Here is a 21,294-nt window from a genome sequence, read left to right as displayed (position 1 = left end):
CAAGGGGAGAAATTCCAGTGGAACGAAGAGGCCGAAAGAGCCTTCGAGGATTTGAAGCGCACAATTTCGACACCACCAATCCTGGTGGCGCCGAAAGAGAAGGAACCTCTCCTGCTATACATCGCAGCCATACCTCAGGTGGTTAGCACGGTGCTAGTCGTTGAAAGAGAAGAAGAAGGAAAACTCCATGGAGTGCAAAGGCCGGTATATTTTATCAGTGAAGTTTTATCTCCTTCCAAACAGCGGTACCTGCAGTACCAGAAGTTAGCATATGGAGTATTCACGACAGCAAGAAAATTGCGCCACTATTTTTCGGCACACCCGATCATTGTGGTCAATGAAGCACCTCTATCACATATACTGAACAATCCAGAAGCTAGAGGACGTGTCTCCCTTTGGGGAATAGAACTTTCCCCTCGGGACATCACGTATGAAAAAAGAAAAGCAATCAAGTCGCAAATTCTGCCAGATTTCATTGCAGAGTGGATGGAGCTACAAAATACAGGACCCCCAGATTTGTCGAGAACTTGGACCATGAACTTCGATGGATCCAAGAGAGTAGAAGGAGCTGGTGCAGGGGTGATACTAATATCACCTGAAGGCGACAAATTAAAGTACGTCCTACGGATGACGTTCCCGAACGCATCTAACAATGAAGCAGAATATGAAGCCCTTATACATGGGATGAAGATGGCGAAAGCTTGCGGTGCAACTCGACTAAAAAATCTTTGGCAACTCACAATTGGTAGCTCAGCAGGTTATGAACCAATGTGATGCAGTCAACGACAGTATGGTGGCATACAAGGAGGTATACAACGAACTCGAGAAGCTGTTTGATGGATGCGAAGTAAATCACATCAGTAGGCTGAGCAACGATGAAGCTGATGTTCTTACAAATATCGGGTCGCAGTGCCTTGCAATACCGTCAGGAGTGTTTTGGGAAGAAATAGCTGAGAGATCCACAAAGCCAAAGAAGGCGCTGATGTCTACGCCCCCTCCTTTTCCTGTAGACAGTGTTGGGCCTCCAAGAGCAGAGGTTTGTAGAACAGCAGCAAGTTTTCCCTTAAGTGGATCACCCAAGGTTTATCGAACTCAGGGAGGAAGAGGTCAAAGATATGCCTCTCATGCAACCCTGCAACCACAAAGCAAGAAATCTCTTGTGTCCCCAACACACCTAATAGGTGCACTAGTTCGGCGAAGAGATAGTGAAATACAGGTGGTATAAATAAGTAGTAGCAACGGCACCAGAAAAGTGCTTTGCCCAGGACAGTAAACAAGCAGTAGTAACGCAGTAAAACAGTAAACAAGCAGTGATAGCAGTATTTAGGAACAAGGCCTAGGGATTAGACTTTCACTAGTGGACACTCTCAACTTTGATCACATAACAGAATAGATAAATGCATACTCTACACTCTCTTGTTGGATGATGAACACATTGTGTAGGATTACACGAACCCTCAATGCCGGAGTTAACAAGCTCCACAATTCAATGTTCATATTTAAATAACCTTAGAGTGTAAGATAGATCAATAAGACTAAACCAAGTACTAGCGTAGCATGCACACTGTCACCTTCATGCTAAGAAAGGAGGCATAGAACACATCGATACCATCATAGCAATAGTTAACTTCATAATCTACAAGAGATCATAATCATAGCCTACGCCAAGTACTAACACGAATGCACAGACTGTCACCATTACACCGTGCAGGAGGAATAAAACTACTTTAATAACATCACTAGAGTAGCACATAGATAAATTGTGATACAAAACACATTGCAATCATAAAGAGATATAAATAAGCACTTCAGTATGCCATTCATAACAGTGAATAAGTATTCTGTGAAATATAGCCTAAGAGACCCACACGGTGCACACACTGTCACCTTTACACACGTGGGACAAGGAGTCTCCGGAGATCACATAAGTAAAATTCACTTGACTAGCATAATGACATCTAGATTACAAGCATCATCATATGAATCTCAATCATGTAAGGCAGCTCATGAGATTATTGTATTGAAGTACATAGGAGAGAGATGAACCACATAGCTACCGGTACAGCCCCGAGCCTCGATGGAGAACTACTCCCTCCTCATGGGAGACAGCAGCGGTGATGAAGATGGCGGTGGTGTCGATGGAGGAGCCTTTCGGGGGCACTTCCCCGTCCCGGCGGCGTGCCGGAACAGAGACTCCTGTCCCCCAGATCTTGGCTTCGCGATGGCGGCGGCTCTGGAAGGTTTCTCGTACCGTGGCTTTTTCGTATCGAGGTTTTAGGTCGAGGGCCCTTAAATAGGCGAAGAGGCGGCGTCAGAAGGTCGAAGGGGTGGCCACACTATAGGGGGGCGCGGGCCCCCCTGGCCGCGCCGGCCTAGGGTTTGGTGGGCCTGTGCCCCCTCTCTGGCGGTTCTCGTGTGTTCTGGATGCTTCCGGGCAAAATAGGAACCTGGGCGTTGATTTCGTCCGATTCCGAGAATATTTCGTTACTAGGATTTCTGAAACCAAAAACAGCAGAAAACAGGAACTGGCACTTCGGCATCTTGTTAATAGGTTAGTTCCAGAAAATGCACGAATATGACATAAAGTGTGCATAAAACATGTAGATATCATCAATAATGTGGCATGGAACATAAGAAATTATCGATACGTCGGAGACGTATCAGCATCCCCAAGCTTAGTTTCTGCTCGTCCCGAGCAGGTAAACGATAAACAAAGATAATTTCTGGAGTGACATGCCATCATAAACTTGATCATACTATTGTAAGCATATGTAATGAATGCAGCAATCCAAAACAATGGTAATGACATGAGTAAACAATTGAATCATAAAGCAAAGACTTTTCATGAATAGTACTTCAAGACAAGCATCAATAAGTCTTGCATAAGAGTTAACTCATAAAGCAATAATTCATAGTAGAGGCATTGAAGCAACACAAAGGAAGATTAAGTTTCAGCGGTTGCTTTCAACTTGTAACATGTATATCTCATGGATAGTTGTCAATGCAAAGCAATATAACAAATGCAATATGCAAGTATGTAGGAATCAATGCACAGTTCACACAAGTGTTTGCTTCTTACGGTGGAGAGAAATAGGTGAACTGACTCAACATAAAAAGTAAAAGAAAGGTCCTTCAAAGAGGAAAGCATTGATTGCTATATTTGTGCTAGAGCTTTTATTTTGAAAACATGAAACAATTTTGTCAACGGTAGTAATAAAGCATATGTATCATGTAAATTATATCTTACAAGTTGCAAGCCTCATGCATAGTATACTAATAGTGCCCGCACCTTGTCCTAATTAGCTTGGACTACCGGATCATCGCAATACACATGTTTTAACCAAGTGTCACAATGGGGTACCTCCATGCCGCCTGTACAAAGGTCTAAGGAGAAAGCTCGCATTGGATTTCTCGCTATTGATTATTCTCAACTTAGACATCCATACCGGGACAACATAGACAACAGATAATGGACTCCTCTTTTATGCATAAGCATGTAACAACAATTAATTTTCTCATTAGAGATTGAGGATGTTGTCCAAAACTGAAACTTCCACCATGAATCATGGCTTTAGTTAGCGGCCCAATGTTCTTCTCTAACAATATGCATGCTTAACCATAAGGTGGTAGATCTCTTACTTCAGACAAGACGAACATGCATAGCAACTCACATGAAATTCAACAAAGAGTAGTTGATGGCGTCCCCAGTGAACATGGTTATCGCACAACAAGCAACTTAATAAGAGATAAAGTGCATAAGTACATATTCAATACCACAATAGTTTTTAAGCTATTTGTCCCATGAGCTATATATTGCAAAGGTGAATGATGGAATTTTAAAGGTAGCACTCAAGCAATTTACTTTGGAATGGCGGAGAAATACCATGTAGTAGGTAGGTATGGTGGACACAAATGGCATAGTGGTTGGCTCAAGGATTTTGGATTCATGAGAAGTATTCCCTCTCGATACAAGGTTTAGGCTAGCAAGGTTATTTGAAACAAACACAAGGATGAACCGGTGCAGCAAAACTCACATAAAAGACATATTGTAAACATTATAAGAATCTACACCGTCTTCCTTGTTGTTCAAACTCAATACTAGAAATTATCTAGACTTTTAGAGAGACCAAATATGCAAACCAAATTTTAGCATGCTCTATGTATTTCTTCATTAATGGGTGCAAAGCATATGATGCAAGAGCTTAAACATGAGCACGACAATTTCCAAGTATCACATTATCCAAGACATTATAGCAATTACTACATGTATCATTTTCCAATTCCAACCATATAACAATTTAACGAAGAAGAAACTTCGCCATGAATATTATGAGTAGAGCCTAAGGACATACTTGTCCATATGCTACAGCGGAGCGTGTCTCTCTCCCACAAAGTGAATGCTAGGATCCATTTTATTCAAACAAAACAAAAACAAAAACAAACCGACGCTCCAAGAAAAGCACATAAGATGTGATGGAATAAAAATATAGTTTCAGGGGAGGAACCTGATAATGTTGTCGATGAGGAAGGGGATTCCTTGGGCATCCCCAAGCTTAGACGCTTGAGTCTTTGAAATATGCAGGGATGAACCACAGGGGCATCCCCAAGCTTAGAGCTTTCACTCTTCTTGATCATAGTATATCATCCTCCTCTCTTGACCCTTGAAAACTTTCTTCACACCAAACTTCTCATAAACTTCATTAGAGGGGTTAGTACATAATCAAAAACTCACATGTTCAGAGGTGACACAATCATTCTTAACACTTTTGGACATTGCTCAAAGCTACTGGAAGGTAATGGAACAAAGAAATCCACCCAACACAGCGAAAGAAGCAATGCGAAATAAAAGGCAGAATCTGTCAAAACAGAACAGTCCGTAAAGACGAATTTTTAATAAATACTTCCGTTGCTCAGATCAGAAAACTCAAAACTAATTAAAGTTGCGTACATATCTGAGGAACACGCACGTAAATTGGCATATTTTTCTGAGTTACCTACAGAGAAAACAGCCCAGATTCGTGACAGATAGAAATCTGTTTCTGCGCAGAAATCCAAATCTAGTATCAACCTTCGATTAGAGGCTTCACTTGGCACAACAAAACACAAAACTAAGATAAGGAGAGGTTGCTACAGTAGTAAACAACTTCCAAGACTCAAATATAAAACAAAGTACTGTAGAAAAATAACACATGGGTTATCTCCCAAGAAGTTCTTTCTTTATAGCCGTTAAGATGGGCTCAGCAGTTTTAATGATGCACTAATAAGAAATAGTAGTTGAAGCGAAAGAGAGCATCCAGAGGCAAATTCAAAACACATTTAAGTCTAAAATGCTTCCTATGCATAGAAATCTTGTAAATAAACAAGTTCATGAAGAGCAAAGTAACAAGCATAGGAAGATAAAACAAGTGTAGTTTCAAAGATTTCAGCACATAGAGAGGTATTTTAGTAACATGAAAATTTCTACAACCATATTTTCCTCTCTCATAATAACTTTCAGTAGCAACATGAGCAAACTCAACAATATAACTATCACATAAAGCATTCTTATCATGAGTCTCATGCATGAAATTATTACTCTCCACATAGGCATAATCAATTTTATTAGTAATAGCGGGAGCAAATTCAACAAAGTAGCTATCATATATAGGAGGTATATTGTAATCATAATCAAATTTATCCTCCATAACAGGTGGTACCAAAAGACTACTATCATTATAATCATCATAAATAGGAGGCAAAGTATCATCAAAGTAAATTTTCTCCTCAATGCTTGGGGGACTAAAAAGATCATGCTCATCAAAGCCAGCTTCCCCAAGCTTAGAATTTTCCATATCATTAGCAACAATGGTGTTCAAAGTATTCATGCTAACATGTTCCATGGGTTTTTTAATTTTCGGATCAAACCATCCATGTCTTAAATCAGGAAATAGAATAAGAAGCTCATTGTTGTCCATTATGACAAACTAGTGTAAACAAGAAACAAAAAGTTGCAATTGCAGGATCTAAAGGAAATAGCTTTGAGTACTTACAATGCGCTGGAAAATAGCTTAGTAGCCGAGATCCGGAGTGTGAGTACCTTTTACCTTTCCTCCCCGGCAACGGCGCCAGAAAATAGCTTGATGTCTATGCCCCCTCATTTTCCTGTAGACAGTGTTGGGCCTCCAAGAGCAGAGGTTTGTAGAACAGCAGCAAGTTTTCCCTTAAGTGGATCACCCAAGGTTTATCGAACTCAGGGAGGAAGAGGTCAAAGATATCCCTCTCATGCAACCCTGCAACCACAAAGCAAGAAATCTCTTGTGTCCCCAACACACCTAATAGGTGCACTAGTTCGGCGAAGAGATAGTGAAATACAGGTGGTATAAATAAGTAGTAGCAACGGCACCAGAAAAGTGCTTTGCCCAGGACAGTAAACAAGCAGTAGTAACGCAGCAGTAGTAACGCAGTAAAACAGTAAACAAGCAGTGATAGCAGTATTTAGGAACAAGGCCTAGGGATTAGACTTTCACTAGTGGACACTCTCAACTTTGATCACATAACAGAATAGATAAATGCATACTCTACACTCTCTTGTTGGATGATGAACACATTGCGTAGGATTACACGAACCCTCAATGCCGGAGTTAACAAGCTCCACAATTCAATGTTCATATTTAAATAACCTTAGAGTGTAAGATAGATCAATAAGACTAAACCAAGTACTAACGTAGCATGCACACTGTCACCTTCATGCTAAGAAAGGAGGCATAGAACACATCGATACCATCATAGCAATAGTTAACTTCATAATCTACAAGAGATCATAATCATAGCCTACGCCAAGTACTAACACGGATGCACACACTGTCACCATTACACCGTGCAGGAGGAATAAAACTACTTTAATAACATCACTAGAGTAGCACATAGATAAATTGTGATACAAAACACATTGCAATCATAAAGAGATATAAATAAGCACTTCACTATGCCATTCATAACAGTGAATAAGTATTCTGTGAAATATAGCCTAAGAGACCCACACGGTGCACACACTGTCACCTTTACACACGTGGGACAAGGAGTCTCCGGAGATCACATAAGTAAAATTCACTTGACTAGCATAATGACATCTAGATTACAAGCATCATCATATGAATCTCAATCATGTAAGGCAGCTCATGAGATTATTGTATTGAAGTACATAGGAGAGAGATGAACCACATAGCTACCGGTACAGCCCCGAGCCTCGATGGAGAACTACTCCCTCCTCATGGGAGACAGCAGCGGTGATGAAGATGGCGGTGGTGTCGATGGAGGAGCCTTCCGGGGGCACTTCCCCGTCCCGGCGGCGTGCCGGAACAGAGACTCCTGTCCCCCAGATCTTGGCTTCGCGATGGCAGCGGCTCTGGAAGGTTTCTCGTACCGTGGCTTTTTCGTATCGAGGTTTTAGGTCGAGGGCCCTTAAATAGGCGAAGAGGCGGCGTCAGAAGGTCGAAGGGGTGGCCACACTATAGGGGGGCGTGGGCCCCCCCTGGCCACGCCGGCCTAGGGTTTGGTGGGCCTGTGCCCCCTCTCTGGCGGTTCTCGTGTGTTCTGGATGCTTCCGGGCAAAATAGGAACCTGGGCGTTGATTTCGTCCGATTCCGAGAATATTTCGTTACTAGGATTTCTGAAACCAAAAATAGCAGAAACAGAAGCGGCACTTCGGCATCTTGTTAATAGGTTAGTTCCAGAAAATGCACGAATATGACATAAAGTGTGCATAAAACATGTAGATATCATCAATAATGTGGCATGGAACATAAGAAATTATCGATACGTCGGAGACGTATCAGGCGCAGAAGAAAACGAAGGAGGAGAAAACTTCGGCGCCTCTCAAAGAAGCTCCAGACGAAGAAGAGGACCAGGAGCTGGTGATGATGGTAGAAGTTCCATGGATGCAAGCGTACATATCGTATATCCTAAGGAAAGAAATACCCGACGATCCAGTTGAAGCAAGGCGAGTTATTCGACGATCCAAAGCCTTCACAGTGGTCAAAGGAGAGTTATACAAGCGAAGTATTTCGGGCGTGCTGCAAAGGTGCGTTACACCCGAAGAAGGAAGGAAAATCTTAAAGGACGTACACGAGGGAATATGTGGTCACCACGCGAGCAGTCGAGCTATTGCAGCTAAGGTTTTTCGGGCTGGATTTTACTGGTTGACAACGATCGAGGATGCAAAAGAGATAGTACGAACCTGCGACGCGTGCCAAAGATTTGCCGCAAAACCCCACTCTCCGGCAGCAGAGCTGATGCCAATACCATTGTCTTGGCCGTTTGCCCAATGGGGACTCGATATGGTGGGAAAATTGCACAAGGCTTTGCCAGGAGGATACGAGTACATGTTGGTTGCTGTCGATAAATTCACCAAGTGGATAGAAGCAAAGCCAATAAATTCACCAGATGCAGCGTCAGCGATAAAATTCGTGAAGGGCATCGTTTTTCGATTCGGAGTACCTCACAGCATCGTCATAGACAACGGTAGTAACTTTACGTCCAAGGAGTTCAAGGCATACTGCGCAGAAGTAGGCATTAAACTGCACTTCGCGTCAGTTGGGCACCCGCAAACCAACGGCCAAGTCGAGAAAGCCAATGGTATCATCTGCAACAGTATTAAAAAGTGCCTGCTAGGACCGCTTGAAAAGGCTCGGCATACCTAGCCAGAAGAATTGCCAAGTGTCCTGTGGAGTATTCGAACAACACCGAATACGGCGACGCAAGAAACTCCGTTCTTTTTAGTCCATTGAGCTGAGGCAGTACTACCAATTGAAATAGAGCATGACTCCCCAAGAGTGACAGAGTATGATGAGGAAACTTCAAGAAAAGCTTTGGAGGACGATGTAGATGCACTCGATGAAGCTCGAGATGAAGTACTATCACGAGTCACCAAGTACCAGCAGGACCTGAAAAACTACCACAGTCGACGATTGCGGCCAAGATCTTTCCAGGTCGGAGATTTGGTTCTACGGCTCAATCAACAAAGTACTGAAAAGCTCGAGTCACCATGGCTGGGCCCTTACGTTGTCACAGAAGTAATCGAAGGAGGAGCGTATAGGATCAAGGACAAGAAGACAGGGGTCCTCGAGAAAAACCCCTGGAACGTGGCGCAGCTTAGACGGTTCTACGCTTAGAGCCGAAAATATAGTCCTTCCTTGTAAAAATACAATGTACTGAAACGCCCGCGAGTTTTCAGACGCACTCTTTTCCTTTTCAGGGCACCGAGTGGGGCTGGAAAGGTTTTTAATGAGGCGGGCTCGCGGTGCTGCAGTATAATAAAAGATAGTGATGAGATACATCTTTTTTCTTCGACACGCTCGGGGGCTCATAACCCGCGACAGCAAAATACATATATTCTCGCAAAACAGTAAATTCTTCAAGAAGACAAAATATTATAGGCCCCAGCCAAAGGCTCGGGGGCTTTGCAATATAGATTACACTTCGCAATATAGACAACTTCATCAATACAAAAAGTCCGACAAAAAATATAGACATAACTTTTTGCAATATAGTACAACTCAGTCAAGACCTAATATACTATCTATGGATAAACCTTTGTTATTTGCAGCAGTTGTCTTGTGCTCAGCATAGCTCCCCTTGATGAAGAATTCAGAATCCATGCGAAGAAGTTCATCCATCATCGTTTCGGCCACAGGAGTCACCATTTCAATGATATCGTCGACGTTATTCTTTCATCGCGATTTCTTGGCCAGGCAGTCAGGGACAATCTTCGTCAGATCTAGTTTTGGATGGAAAATATGTATCATGATCATGGCGAATCTTGCTCCAGCAGTCAATTGAGCTCGCACAAAGTTATGAATCCGAGGAGCATCTCGAAACTTTTCCATCAATCCAAGAAGAGTATCGGGAGCTTCATCTCGCGGAAACATAGTCTTGTAAACAAGAGTCAAGGTTCTCGTGCAGAAGTTAAAGAATTCGCGAACCTGACACGCGCGATCTTGGAACCTGACAATCTGTTGGGTCCGCTCGGGAGTGGCCCAGAATAGACAGCCATGGTTGAGAGAGAGATTAACGAGGAGGTTCGTCCTTACATTTACCCTCTCATCTTCAGCAGCAGTGTCGAGCACAGAACCTATCAGGCGAAAGAACAAGAAATTTAACAAAAAGGGGGATACAGCAAAAGACAGAGGAAGCTCTAAGATGGAAAAAGCATGCCAAACATATCCACACTAGCTTCAATCATTAGCTCGAGCATACTATTTTCTCGAGTAGTTGCTTTTTCAGCTTCCGAAATAGCAGCTTCCTTGGCAGTTATGGTTTCTTTATCTTGTTGAAGGGCAATCCTCTCCCTTTCGGATGCTTTGCGAGATTGCTCCGTCATTACAAGAGTTTGATTTTTCATGGATTGAAGTTGTTGGCGAAGTTCTTGCAAATCTTGCGACAAGTGTTTACTTGAAGAACCTTCGATAAGGTTATCGTCGACAAGGGTTTTCTTCAAGAAGGAAGAAGCAGGCGAAGTATCAGCAGGACAAGGATTGGCGGAGTAGTTATCAAATATCAACTGGAAAAGAAAATTTCAGTATCAATGATCATGCAAAATAGAATTTCATTGATCTTCAGGAAATTTACATAGATATTACAGAAAGGGGTCTTCAAAAGGGTTGCTACGACAATTGTCGCCAAAGCTACTATGGCGACAGCTTCAAAAGAAACAGGAAAATAAAAAAGATAGGGCATTCTACTAGACCTCCGGCTTCGACGAGCTAGGAGCAGGAGTGGGCTTGAATCCAAGATAAGCAAGGATTTTCTTCGTGTTGGGCTTCGCAGCCTTGATCAGCGATCGCCACTTTGTGGACTCCATCTCCTGTGTGTCGCCAACCTTGGTCCAGTCGATGTTTTGTTGACTGTCAGCAACCAGAGCGACAGTGCTTTCAACGGCAATCTTCATATTTTCTTGGTGCAGTTTCAGTCCAAGATCTTCTGGCGGATTAAAATCCTTGGCAAGAGCAAGGAAAGTCGCGGGTTCCTTTTTCTTCGGGAAGAAGTAAGGATAGAGCCGCGACAGTCCTTCTTGGGCCTGCTCAATGCCTTCACGGGTTTTTGTTCCGTGAAACTCAAGGAAAGAAAGTGCGTCGAGGAGGGGATCATTGTCAGGATCTTCAAGTTCAAATTCTTGGTTTGTTTTCCCTGTCGAGGAAAAAATATGTTGGTCAACAAACAAGTAAATAAAAGCAAGTCTAAGGAATGCAAAATAGATCGAGTACTTACTGACAAAGCGACGGTTTTGTGAATCCAAGCGCTTGAGAATCGCCTCTTCACGAGCAGCTTGTGCGGTTTTATGCTCGCTCAAGGCAGTCTCGGCGTCATGAAGCCTCTTCTGAAGCTCTTCGACACCAGCAGCTTCTGCTTTGGCCTTATCAGCCTCTGCCTTAGCCTTACTAGCATCAGATTCGGCCTTTTTACGAGCCTCCTCACTTTGCTCTAATTTCTGAGCAAGCGTGTCGGCGCGTTTGTTGGCCTCCGCAAGTTTTTCTGCCAAAATAGTCAAAAGTAAGTAAAAATTATGACAAGAATGGAGCAAGAAGTCATGGGCAAAGAGAAGCAGGAAGTCAGTACCTTCAGTTTTGCTGGCATACTCGCGGTACCCAACGAATTGGGCACCGAAGCGGATGAACTCCTTAATTAAAGGCTGTTAAAGAAAGACAAAGAAAGAAAGTGTCGGTAGTAGACAAAATGCAATATCGCAAAATAAAAAGAAGCAAACAGTGAAAATATCGAAAGCATCAGAAAGCTTACAAGAACTTACATCATCCAGAAGAGGAGTCGAGGAGCTACCCAATTGCAGGGTAGGCTCTGTGATTGTTTCAACCCTCGCCCTTTTTGGTGAAGGGACAAGGGGGCTCGCAGGAGGAGCAGGTTCGTCGGTGTTTTGTTGAGGAGGCGAAGATTCTTCTCCTTCAACTTGCACTTCAGAAACAACTAGAGTATGCGACGTACTCGTTCGAGCAGTCGCATCAAAAGCTGGCATTTCTTCCTCGTCGCCACTACGATTAAATGGCGGCAGTATAAGAAGCAAGATAGACAAAACTCTTCAAATAGCAAAATAGTAAGAGACAAAAGGTGACTTATGAACTGACGAGGGCTTCAAGGTATGGATCGAAAGCTGCCTTCCGACGTGAAGGAGCAGCTTCTTCGGCTTTGGAGGTGCCGGAATCTTCGACATCAGTCCTCTTCCTTTTGTTCTTTGGAGAAACAGCAGGAGGAGGAGAGTGTGTCGAGGTGGTACCCTCGGATTCAGCTTCCTTTTCAGAGGATCCCGCAGATTTTCGAGAACCTGCGGGTTCACTACCAGGGACAGGAGCATCTTGGTTGTCTTCGATGACAACAGCTCATTCCTCGACTTCTCCACCTTCAGGAAGAGGAGGAAGCGAGACAAGATCTGGATGGTTCTATACAAAAACAAGGGGAGGCGTCAGCAAAAGAGTTATGCAAAGGATGGCAAATAAAAGTGAGCAAAGTCGACAAAGGTTACCTCGGGGAGCGCATTGGTGGCGCTGTATGGTTTTACGCGACAAGAAGAAGGGACGGGATCTTTTTTGCTGAGGGAGGAAATTTTCCGGACAAGTTTTTCTAAGTCCTTGACCGGTAAATCCACCGACAGGCGATCCACATCATTGTCGCCGGCATACTTCCAGAGGGGATTTTTGCGAGCCTGCAGAGGCTGTACTCTGATCCTAAGGAAATACGCCGTGATTTGGATACCCGACAGTTCTTTACCGTGGGTGTTTTGGAGCTCGTGGATGCGGGTCATTAGTTCCTCCGTCACCGTTTTTTCTTCCTCGGTAGCCTCTGCATCCCAGGAGCGGCGGCGGTAGATTTTTTCGGCACCATCAAAAGGAGGGATGTTGTCTTCAGCACATCCGTGATTCTCCTCATGGATGTACAACCATTTTTTGCGCCACCCTTGAACTGAGTCAGGGAATTTGACATCGAAGTAATAGACATCAGGGCGAATGCAGATAACAACGCCGCCTATGTTATAGGCGACATTGGGAGTGCCATTGCGGCGACAAAAGAAAATGCGCTTCCACAACGCCCAGTTAGGCTGGATGCCGAGGAAGGACTCGCAGAGGGTGATGAAGATGGAAATGTGGAGGATAGAATTGGTGTGAGGTGATGAAGTTGCAGTCCATAAACAAAAAAGCAACCCCCGAAGAAAAGGGTGAATGGGGGCAGAAAGGCCACGGATGAGATGATCGACGAAACTAACCCGATACTCCATTGGAGGGGTTGGGTAGCTCTCTTCGCTGGGGAAGCACAGCGCCTTGGGCTTCTTGCTTATCCCCAGTTTCTTCAGGAGATTGATGTCTTGGGTTGAGATTTTGGATCTCTCCCATTCAGCGCTCCCCAGATCCACGGAAGCCATTGTTGATTCTGGCGTGCTGTGCCTTGTTAGTCTGCACGGTGGCATCAACAATGGCGCAGGAGTACAGCTCGAGGGAAGTTGAGCTCAAGGAACTATGGGGCGCAAGAGGAGATTTTTGCAGAGGAGAGCAGGAGAACGGCGCGAGCGAAAGTGCTGGAGGAAGAAGAAGGGGACCTTATATAGAGGTGCGGCGAAGCGGCGCACCGTTGGATGGAAAAAGTGTGTGGCAGATGATGTACACGTGGAACAGGGGTAAAAAAGTAATTTCACCCTGGAGGAGTTACAGTGCGTGCGCCAGGAAAAGCGGAGGACGTGTGTCCCCCACTTGCACGACGTGTCAATACGATGCGGAATTTGGGCCCGCAAGGCAGCGAAAGAGAGCATCTCGTGATTTCCAGGAAATGCGGTCGTGGCTATCGTCAGCAATGACATCACTTTAGCAAGAGAAAAATTCGACTCAACAGCTTCATAAAAATGGCGACAGCAAAAGATATTGGAGAGCCTTTGATCAAATACAAGTTTTTGATCAAATGCTCGGGGGCTACTTTGGAAAAAATGAAAAGTTCGAGAAAGACAAAATAGAAACGGTGTGAGGCTATGATCAAATAAAAATATTTGCTCATAGCCTCGGGGGCTACTCCCATCGGGAGCGCTGTTCGCGCACCCGAGAGGTTTGAAAATTTCGTCAGAGGAAAAAATATAGCGGCATAAGGCGTGGAGCCTACACCCGAGCACAAGTCCTTGGCTGTAGACTCGGGGGCTACTCCCATCGGGAACGATGTTCGCGTGCCCGATGAAATTATAAAAAAGAAAGATAGAAGAACAAGAGAGTATATTCCGAGTTATAAGTAACTCTACATATACTCCCATCGGGAGGTCAATATAAGTCATCCGTTGACTCAATAAAATGTGCCATTCCAACAGCCGAATAAGCACTCGACAATATATTCTCAGAACGCCAAAGTTGCGAACAATTTCTGAATGCCGCAAAACTTTGCGAAGGTAAGACCCCAGATCCGTTCTGTGTGGCGTGGCGCTGTCTCTGACGTCGGGTTGCTACTTTTATCCGTATCAACAGATACGAAGAAAAATCCTAACGGACGCGTTAGGTACCCGATAAATATGACTGGGACTCGACAGAATGGTAAGACCTTAAACGGCACCTGTCGAAGTTTACACCAGTATCCCGAGATCATGTCCAGGGACGTGATTTTGAAGTAGGTTTTTGCGGATTGCCACTAGAGCAGTTAACTAGTACCTGATCCGTCAGATGAACTAGCCCCAACTACCATTATCCCTGTACAATATAGAAATTTACATGAAGAAATATAGAGAAGTGTAAAGTTGTCGAGTAAATATAAACAGTGGAGATTTTCCCTGACTCTACGATTCAAGCAAAATCTCGGGGGATACTGACATAGGCATCCCCAATGGGCCTGCCGAAGATAGTACCCGGGGTTTACTGAAGGCCCACGACTCGAAGAATAAAGAAGAATCGGAAGCCCAAGTTGATATTTAGGAAAGCTAGAGTTGTATTAGGAGATGATGTTTGTAATCTTGCGGGATGAGTTGGAAACCCTCCCGGACTCTGTAACTTGTACAATACGAATCCCTCGACTCCACCTCCTATATAAGGGGGAGTCGAGGGACAAAGAAATCATCGAATCATTGTCTCACAAACCCTAGTTTTCATAATCGTCGAGTACTTTTCGGCTGAAACCTTCGAGATCTACTTGCCCTCTACTTCCAACTAAACCCTAGTCTACCACCCGTAGGCATTGACAAGTTAATCCCTTGTCAGTACAAGACCAGCAAGGAGTTGGAAAACGCCCTCACCTTTCGCCAAGCACATTACCCATGAAGACGAAGAACCCACCCTTCCGGATGGAGAGTAGTATCATTAGAGCACTTTCGTAGGTGTAAGTTTGTATCAGGATCCCCATGTATCGTAGAAAGAATGAATGGTTCTTCAAAACCAACGGTGTGTTAGCTTTGTAATGTGTTATGTTTGGTATGAATGAAAAAGTGTTGTTGGTTTTTACCCCCTCAACACTACTCAAGTTTTTCAAGTTTTGAACTTTTCAAAATTGAACCAAACAAACCATAGAAATTGTGGGAATGACACTAATGTTTCTACTTGAGTTAAGTTAGGCAGTCAAAGAGTCTCTTATTACTAAAGTGCTTATGAAATAAAATTGGCTTTCTGCAAATGAACTTAGAGCTTAGAACCCCATGGATATAGTTGAGAATGCTTACACTAGTATTAGTTTGCGAGTACTTTAAAGTGCTCATGGCTGTGTCCCTGGCTATTCAAATGGCCAGACTATGAGCCCCAGTACCAGGATGAAGGACAGCAGGACGTCTACGACAACTAGGACCACTCCTGACGTAAATAGTGGCCTTTGGAACAGATGGACCACAACCACTACTTCGCTTCCGCTATGTGTTTTGTAATCGATCAAATAGATCAACTATTATTGTAATGAGACTGGATCATGTGATCCCTTTATTTGTAAGACTATTATGATGTTGTAAATAAATGATGTGTGATATCAATCTATTATGTCTCGCAAAAATAATATTCCTGGGATTGCGATGAATGGCATAATAGGCACCTGGACTTAAAAATCCGGATGTTGACATGGGGGCCCGACCTAAATAAAGGCAGCGGTCCTAGGGTCTCTCTTGGGCGAAGATGAAGACCTGCCCTTCATGATCTGGCTGGAGTGTTGAGTTCCGGAAGGCGCCGCCGGCGAATGTAACAGTGCTTCTATTGCCTGGAGTTTTCTGGATCGGTGGTATTCGGTCATGCGCGCCCATGCTTTTATTCCGACCGTTTGGTTTTGGAGGGTGCTGTGCGAAGCTCTTTTTTGTGTTGACACCAAGTGACAGCTGATCCATGGTGAAGTCAGAAGAAGAGAATATCATGAAGGCCGGATTTGGAGAACTAACTAATGGAGGTTCAAGTTTTTGCGCTGTTGAGGGGCTTGCTTGGTGTTCCGGACTTTGCAACAGTGGTATGAAAGTGGGGGCGACAGCACATGTGAAGTTCGGAGTTTTAACTTTTAAGGTGAAAACCCAAGGTCTGGTCTTAACTGGTTGTGCTTGGCAATGTCCTTGTTGAAGGCATTGTTTTGAGAGAGGAGACTATCTTCAGGGTGAAAATCTAAGATTTTTGATTGGGCGACGACGTCGCTGGTGCACTGTTCAATTCTTGGAGGCGTTGCTTTTGAAAAGTCTGAATTTCAGGTGTTTTTTTGGTGGTGGATGTATTACTGTTGCTAGGGTTGGGATACAGTAGTGGAACTTTTATTTCTTAGTTTTCTTTTTCTCTTTTTTCACTGTGTGCATTCGTAATGTTAATAGGACATTGCGTTGTTGCAGATGCTTGGTGTATTTGGTATCTTCTTATATTAATATATTTTCTTCCTTGTCAAAAAAAAAAAACTAACTCGTGCTGTCCGGATTTTGTATTGGCGACCGAATCTCAACGATACCGATAGCTATGTTTTTTTTCAACTAAAAACCCAAAAGGAAAGCGATACTTGCCTGGGGCCATACCAAATTAAATCCGGCAACGTTTTGTTTTCATTCTCCCAAACTCTATCACTGCCAAAAAAAAAACTCGTGTGTCTAATTTTCAGTCAACTCACGAATCAAAAAGCAAAACAAATGGTTCAGATAAGTTTTCTTAGTTACATCTGTTTGCAATTGAAAAAACTCTGTTGCAAGCTTAAAGGGAAGGCCCATGGCCCTGCTTTATAAATAAAGCACACGAACAAAGTAGCGATACAACTCACACCCCAAACTCAAAGTCTGATGCCTTAGTCATTACAAACCAACATAGAAGTCTAGACTCGAAGGACGACAACACACACACGGAGCTAGAGACGTCATCAGGAGGAAGGTGCATGATGTGCCGTAGAGCTGCTCATCCTCCATCGCCGTCGCGTAGCCGCCGCTGCAGCCTCCTAACCTCGTCCAGTGCCGCGTCCAGCAGCGGTAAGTCCCTCGGTCTGACCAGAACCCTCCAACTCTGCGTATGAATAGACATTTTGAAGAACGCGTCAGCAGGGTTGTTGATCAGGGATCCCTCAATAGCAAGCTTATTGCGGATGTTCCAGAGGGCCCAGCATTGGGCCGCAAAGGTGTACCAAGCTATCCTACGGAGGCGACCCGTAAGGCCATTCACAATGGCCATGAAATCCGCGGCCCCAGCCGGGTTCCAGGAGCAGTGCAGGAGTTCCCTAATTCCCGCCCACATGAATTTCGCGAGGTGGCAGTTGAAGAAGATGTGATCGCACGTTTCCCATTCCCCGCAAAGGGCACAGCTGCCATCCGAGGGCCCCCGCCTCTTGACCAGCTGATCTCCCGCTGGAAGCCGGCCTCGAATGAGCTGCCAGAGGAAGACACGAATCTTTGGCGGCACCTTGGTGCGCCAGACCTCTTTGAAGTGAGCGATTGCCCCTCCCTGGGACAGCCTGCAGTACATGGAGTTAGTGGAGTACTCCCCGGAAGGTTCCAAAGCCCAGCTGATCTCGTCCTCCCCGGGTAGAATCGGAGAGAGGTCGAAGATCCTGCAAAGGTTCTCCCATTCCACCGTCTCCGCAAGACCGAAGGAGCGTCTGAATCTGATATGCCAGCCTTCGTTGTCGCGGACCCCTTCCACAGTGGCGAAGTGGTTGTCACAACAAGCAAAAAGGCGGGGAAAGGTCAGACGCAAGGGCCCCGTGCCCGTCCACCAGTCAAGCCAGAAATAGGTACGCCTCCCATTGCGCACCTTGTGCTTGGCTCCCATCTTGAAGTACCATTTGATCTTCTGAACGGCGTTCCAAAACTGCGATCCCTTAGTAGGCACCGCAGGCGAGAACAAGTCGTGATTGCCCAGGTACTTGGCCTTCAGCAGGTCAGCCCACAGCCCCTCGCTGTTCTGGTAGATCTTCCAGATCCATTTGAGCATAAGAGCAATGTTCATGAATTTAGTGTTGAGGATTCCCAATCCTCCAAACGCCTTTGGCTTGCACACCGTAGCCCAATTAACCATGTGGTACTTGCGCTTGGGTCCAACTCCTTCCCAGAAGAAGCGGGAACGGTGTCGGTTCATAGTCCCATGAGTCGCGTCGTGCAGAAGGTAGAGACCCATAGCAAACAACGGCAAGCTGGAGAGGCATGAGTTGGTAAGCTCAAGCCTCCCCGCAGAGGCGAGAAAAGGACCTTGCCAGGGCTCAACCCTGTGACCCACCTTGTCAGTGAGGAAATTCCAGTCTGCCACCTTTAGTGGCTTGTCACTCACCGGGAGACCAAGGTATTTGAACGGCAAGCTCCCAAGCTTGCAGTTCAGGGCGTCGGCAAACTTCTGACGCTCCTGGTCGGTGACCCCTGTCACGACCACCTCGCTCTTTGCGAAGTTGATCTTGAGACCTGACATGTTCTCGAAGCAGAGTAGCAGGAGTTTGAGGTTAGCCACTCCAACGTCCGAGGGTTCTATAAGGATCAGGGTGTCATCTGCATACTGCAGATGGGTGACACCCCCGGGAATCAGATGAGGCACAACCCCCTGGAGGTGCCCTGATTCACAGGCCCTGGCAATGATTGCCGCTAAGGAGTCCACCATGAAGTCAAAAAGAATCGGGGATAGAGGGTCTCCTTGACGCACTCCCCGTGCATTCCGGAAGTAATCCCCAATGACACCGTTGACATTGACAGCAGTTTGTCCACCCGAGACCAACTGTATCAAGCGATGTACAATCATAGGGGAAAAACCTTTGCAGTGGAGCACCTCCCTCAGGAAACTCCAACTGACACGATCAAAAGCTTTCTCGAAGTCCAATTTGAGGAGGAGCCCCCTCAGTTTTTTAACTCTGAGCTCATGAGCAATCTCGTGGAGCGCCAACACTCCCTCGTGCAGGCTCCGCCCCTTGATGAAAGCCGTCTGACTACGATCGATGGTCCTAAGCGCGATTGGGGCAAGACGTGTAGCATAAGCTTTAGCAAAGAATTTAAAGATAACATTGATAAGCGCGATAGGCCTAAACTGCTTGATGTTGTCGGCGCCCTGAGATTTAGGGATGAGGGAGATAACTCCGTAGTTAAGGCGTGCGACGTTGATCCTCCCAAGGACGAAATCATTTAGCATCTGAAGAATAGGAGCTTTAAGGGTTCCCCAGAACCGCTTAAAGAAGAGCACAGGAAGGCCGTCAGGACCCGGCGCTGAGTCAGGTTTCATGCTAGCTAGGACCTCATCCAGCTCCTCCCCCGTGAAGGTTAGCTCTAGGGCCCTGTTCTCATCCTCGCCAATCCTATGGGACACCGGCCAGAGGTTAGGTGCCAGGGAGAAGACCCTCTCCTCTCCCTCCGTTCCCATCAGACCCTGGTAGAACTGGTAGACATGGCCCATCATGTCTTCCTGGGAAGTAAGTTCCCCCTCCTCCGAGATGAGTCTGGGAATCATACATTTCCTTCGCCTCCCGTTGGCAAAGGCGTGGAAGTAGGCTGTGCAGGAGTCACCTTTCAGGGTCCACTGAAGCCTACTCCGCTGACGCCAATACTCCTCTTCCATCCCATCCAGGTTGACAACTTGGTCCTCAAGAAAATATCTGAGGGCCCAGCCGTCGTCGTCGAGACCCGTCGAGTCCGCTGTCCTATCCAGCTCCTGGATCTGGGAAATGAGGTCTACCCTGGCCTGACGCCGCAACTTGCCAAGATTCGCCCCCCACCCTCGGAGATGCTGTCTAAGGCATCTGGCAATGCATTGCCAGAGGTCAACACTGCAGCGATGCGGCCCCAGCGCAAGGATGCAGTGCTCGATCTTCCCTTTGACCATGTGGTCAAACCCAGCCACCCTAAGCCACCACGATTGGAAAGTGAATCTAGAAGCCCTTCTGACCCCATTCTCCCCATCATCAAGGAGAAGGGGGTTGTGGTCAGAGCCGACCCTCGTGACAGCCAAGAGCGAGCAAAGCAGGAAGATCTGCTCCCAAGACGGGGAGACGAACACCCTGTCCAGAACGGAGCGAACCGGAGAGATCTGCTTGTTGGTCCAGGTAAACCGGGCACCAGTCCGATTAAGCTCCCTCAGGGCAAGGCCAGCGATCATGTCGTTAAACTGGCGCACCCTGGGCCAATTAATGTTGTTATTATTCTTGTCCTGCGCACCCCTGATGAGGTTGAAGTCGCCACCCAAGATAAGAGGGTGCTGGCAGGCCTCAACCTCCGACACCAGCTCGTCCAGGAACTCCCTAGTCCTGGAGTGGTCCGCTGGGCCGTAGACAAGAATACAAGTCCAGATGAGCCTCTTGCTACGATGGAAGATGTCAGCGCTAATGAAGAAGCTTCCCTTCCTCCAGGTCCCTACCTCGAAGCACTCATCGCGGAAACCAAGCAGCATCCCCCCGGAATGGCCGTTGGCCGGCACCCAGTTCCAATTGAACTGACCGCCTTGTTCAAGACTCCTCAGCTCGGCGGCGGTGAAGTCCTGTCTAACCGTCTCCTGAAGACCAAGAATGTCGATTCGCTCCTGTTGCATATAGTCGCGAAGTTGGGTGCGACGCCCTCGTCCCCCGAACCCGCGCAAATTGTAGAAGAGAGCTCTCATGGAGACGAGCGTCTCTTGTACTGTCTCGTAGAGACAGCACGCACAGAGGCCAAAACACACTTCCTCAAGGGGCGAGACCGCGTCTCAGCCGACGCGGTCTTGGCCGAAGCACGCCGGGCCTTGGCCCGCGAGGCCGACGCAGAGGCCCCTGCCTCCGGTGGCGCAGGATCCTGGACGGGCTGCGGCAGCGCCGAGCCCTCCTCCGAGGCCACCCCTCGGGCCTCAGACCCGGCCGCCGCCTCAGCTTCCCTAGCTAAGCGGCGGGCAGTTTCTGCAATAGCAGCCTGAACCTTCTCTT

This window comes from Lolium perenne, chromosome 7, assembly GCF_019359855.2.
Source record: "Lolium perenne isolate Kyuss_39 chromosome 7, Kyuss_2.0, whole genome shotgun sequence".
Classification (NCBI taxonomy): Eukaryota; Viridiplantae; Streptophyta; class Magnoliopsida; order Poales; family Poaceae; genus Lolium; species Lolium perenne.
Note: the sequence above shows the minus strand (reverse complement) of the source record.